Genomic DNA, 4,666 nt, shown 5'->3' with positions numbered 1-4,666 from the left:
GGAGTGGAGAGTTGCGGGGGACAGCTGTGGTCAGTGAGTGAGCCCTGAGTTCTAGCCACATAAGGGCATCTTCATCTTCTACTTTCTGTCTTGCCGCTATGCACACTACAAAAAGTACAAGGAGTTATTCTTTCAAAATGCCATATTTCCCCACAGCTTTTTGCTTCCACAGTCTCAGTTTCAGTCTTATGCACAAATATGCCATATCTGGGCAGTTGGTAGAATCAACTAGATCACTTAGTCAAATATCAGTGATGTACATGGAATTCCATTCCTCCTCCCCTTCAGTCATGTACATAAATATTCCTGAATCCTACACACATCCATAAGAATAAACCTACAAAACATCCCTTTTCAGATGCCAATAGTGGCCCCTAATCAGAAGAATTAGCTTTTGCTAATAAGTTTTAGAGTTCTTTTCCCAAGACTTTCCTCCCTTATTAAACCAATTCCATTTTTCACTATACCTGTAAAAAACAACTTGTAAAAACTCTTAAAGGACCATAGAGATTAACTAATCTACCTCCCCCTTCTGCAATCTGGGAAGTTGAGGCCCAGAAAATTACAAATACTCATACAGCTAGTGGCCAAGCTGACATTTGCATTAGCATTGCAGTGCCTGAGCCCTGGCCCTGGGGTCTCTCCTCAGCCCACTTCCCCGCCAAACTAAACCTTGCTTAAGGTCCAGGTTTTTTACCAAAATTTATCCTTGTTTCAACCCAGTTCCTGATTATGTATAGGGTTTACATGTGTGTTTGTTTCTATTGATTTTAGTCTCTTTGCTCCAGCAGAGTGTAAGCACCCCCAGGCAGGGACCACCTCTCTGCCTCTCACATCTTTCTCTGCACATATAACCCAGTCTAATTCCCTACCCAACCTCAGGACTGTAAGCCACTACGCGCAGGGTTGATTTCACTATTTTTGGCTATTATGAGCAATGCTGCTACAAACATTCATATACGAGTTTTTGTATGAACATGTTTTCAACTCTCTTGGGCATATACCTAGGAGTGGAATTGCTGGGTCATATATGTTAACATTATGTTTAACTATTTGGTGAACTGCCAGACTATTTTCCACAGCAGCTGTACCATTTTACATTCCCACCAGGAATGTATAAGGGTTCCATTTCTCCAACCCCTAACACTCGTTATTTTCCTTTTTAAAAAATTTATTATAGCCACCATAGTGGGTGTGAAATAGTATCTCACTGTTGGTTTTATTAGCGTTTCCCTAATGGCTTAGTGATGTTAAGCATCTTTTCATGTGCATATTTGCCATTTGTACACTTTATCTGGAGAAATGTCTATTCATATCCTTTGCTCATTTTCTAAATTGGGTTGTCTTTTGTTATTGGGTTGTAAGAATTCTTTATATATTCTGGATATTAGTCCCTTAGATATATGATTTGCAAATATTTTCTCCCATTCTATGGGTTGTCTTTTCACTTTCTTGACAGTGTTCTTTGATACACTAAAGTTATTAATTTCGATGAAATCCAATTAATTTTTTTCCTTCACTGCTTGTGATTTTAGTCCATAGGCTCTTTGAACTCCAGTCCTCACTACCAATGAGGTCGTATCTTCCTTACTTCACTTTCTGGAGAACAAGTCTGGTGGATCACTGGCTAATCAAAGATTGGCTCCTCCAAGGGCAGGTCAAAGGATTTGAAAAGCAGGAGTAACAAAGGGAGCAGGGATCACATGGAGAAACATGACCACCAGGGGTATGCTTTCAGCAAGGGGTAGGGGTAAGGGATCGTTCCAAACAAAAAAGCACACACAGGGTGGTCACACATGCCCGAAAATTGTCTCCTATAGCTGATCTGACACTTGGCAGCTGGCTGCCACCCAGTGGTGGTTATGGGCAAGGCTTAGGGGTACTAGTTTACAGTTACTAGTTAAGTTGCTAACAGAAACATTTTGCTTGAAATTTCAAATAGGCCACTCTTCGGGACAGGATGTATTTGGCTGTGGGGTTGCTAATTGCTCCACTGGATTTGAGTGAAAGACAGGCTCATCTTCCTAAGTTTGAAACTGCCGCCCTGGAGAGCCACTTATAAGGCAGAGCACCACCTCCCAGTTGGAAGGCGGCACTGTCTTAGGCGGAGCAGTTTGCTTGGTGGCCCACTTGTGGCCCAGTTATACGCTACTTGTACACTTTATAGATTTTTTTTTTTTTTTTTTGCGGTACGCGGGCCTCTTACTGTTGTGGCCTCTCCCGTTGCGGAGCACAGGCTCCGGACGCGCAGGCTCAGCGGCCATGGCTCACGGGCCCAGCCGCTCCACGCCATGTGGGATCTTCCCGGACCGGGTCACGAACCCATGTACCCTGCATCGGCAGGCGGACTCTCAACCACTGCGCCACCAGGGAAGCCCCACTTTATAGATTTTTAAGCTGCCAACAGTAGGCCCCTTAATTTGACGTGATTTTCCAGCAGTGAAAGATCTGTTAGGATGACAGCTGTAGTTGTGAACCAAAGCAGACGCAAGCCCTGGCCTTGGGTTTGACCTTCTCACTCCAAACTCTGAATGATCAGAATAAGTAACAGTAAATTTGGCAGAGTAGAGAGGAGGACTCAATTAAAGTTATAATCCAGTAATAACATCTCCAAGGTACTCTACACCCCAATGCAACTTTTGATTGGCTAGTGGCAGAAATCCATCTCGAATGAGCTTAAGCAAAAGGCAGAATTCATAGTAAAGATTTGGGGGTAACTCTTGTAATCACAAGCAGGTTGTATAACCAAATTATGAACTGGTAATATGCGTTGAGGGGCCTCCTGGATAGTGGGAACCTAAATTCAGTCTTACTTAAACTCTCTGTCTCTGTCTGTGCTATCTCCATTCTCTCTTAGAGAAATAAGTATTCTCGCATAGCTGAAACATAAGCATTGAAAGCTCCCCTATTTCACGTTGCGGCTCCTACCAGGGAGGGTCTATGTCAGTCAGGGTTCAGTCACAGATAACAGGAACCCCTCCAACAAGTTTAAGCAGAAGGCAGACAACTGGGAGTCAGGTTTTACCATGTGATCCCCACTCCCTCCATCACTCCTAGAATTAGGTGTTTACAAAATCACTGGAAGAGCTGGAGATGCAGGCACCAGGCTGAGATTCCAGGAACAACTTCCAGAACAATACTGCGGAGTTTGCTGCCACAGTCAGAAGGCTGCCCACTGCCTCTGCTGATCTCCGTGCAAGAGAAATCGATGTCCCATGTTCTGCTTCTTGACATCCCCAAAGCTAAGTACCAGCCACTGGGACCTCAGCTACTTCTGTCACAGGAAACCAAACATCTCACACCTTGCTTGCCCAGGAACAGCTTCACAATGTGAACTTCTGCCTTCCACATCTCTCAGTGGCATGTGCTTGATATCAGTTAAGCCACATGAAAAACTCAGCTATAAAAGAGTCTGGGTAAGGACGTGCAAAAATTGGAACCCTTGTGTACTGTTGGTGGGAATGTAAAATGGTGCAGCCACTGTGGAAAACAGTATGGAGGTTCCTCAAAAAAGTTAAAAATAGAATGGCGATAGGATCCAGCAATCCCATTTTGGGGTATATATCCAATTAAAATTTAAAACAGGATCTTAAAGAGATATCTGTACACCTGTGTACATTGCAGAATTATTCACAACAGCCAAAAGTTTGAAGCAACCTAAATGTCCATTGATAAATGAATGGATTTTTAAAATGTGGTATACAAATGCAATAGAATATTATTCAACCTTAAAAAAGAACTAAATCCTGTCACATGCTACAACACAGATACCCCTTGAGGATATTATGCTAAGTATAATAAAATAAGCTTATCATAAAAAGACAAATACTGCATGAGTCCACCTATATGAAATATTTAGCATAGCCAAAATCAGAGAGACAGAAAGAATCGTGGTGGTCAGGGGCTGGGGAGAGGGGAAAATGGGGAGTTGCTTTTTAACAAGTATAGCGTTTTAGTCTTGCAAGTTGACAAAGTTCCAGAGATCTTCCCCTTCCCCACACCCCCACTATTACATGCGCCTGTGTGTGATATTTTACCATTTCAAAGGCAGCAAGGCCTCATGGGTAGACATTTCTCCCCGGAACAGGGAATAAGGAAAAATCCCTATAAACTCCAACTAAGGCAAAGGAAGCTCTCCAAGCCCTGCTCCACATAGATTCCATGTGTGTAACATAATGTGAGGTCAAAAGCAATGTTCTCTTTTTAAAAAATTTACAAAACAGAGGAAAATTTGGAATTTCAGTCACATTGGAGAGTCTAAACTAGAGGTTTATTAATTTGGCTGTGTAAATGGGTTGCAAGTGTTCTTGATAAATATTGGGTATATGTGCATATGTGCAGTTTCCCGAAGTCCATGTTACTTTATTATTTGGAGCAACTTTCTTCCTCTTCCGAACCTTTCCCATCTTATCCAAGTCTAGGAAGGCCTTTCATAGCCAAAAAGGCCTGTTAAGACCAAGTGATGACTGTGTTTTCCTAATAGAAGTAAAAATAATTTTAATCTACTATGGAGAAGAACTATATCATCTCCCTGGAAGGCAGAAGAGGTTTCAGTTATTTCATGTTCATGATAGAATTCTTTTCTTCTAATCAAAAGTGGTTTGCATGACCATGATAGGCCAGATAATGGCACTCCAAAGATGTCTGTGTCCTAATCCCCAGAAAC

Source organism: Orcinus orca, chromosome 6, assembly GCF_937001465.1.
Source record: "Orcinus orca chromosome 6, mOrcOrc1.1, whole genome shotgun sequence".
NCBI classification, from domain to species: Eukaryota; Metazoa; Chordata; class Mammalia; order Artiodactyla; family Delphinidae; genus Orcinus; species Orcinus orca.
The sequence above is the reverse complement of the archived record's forward strand: the minus strand, read 5'-3'. Positions refer to the sequence as shown.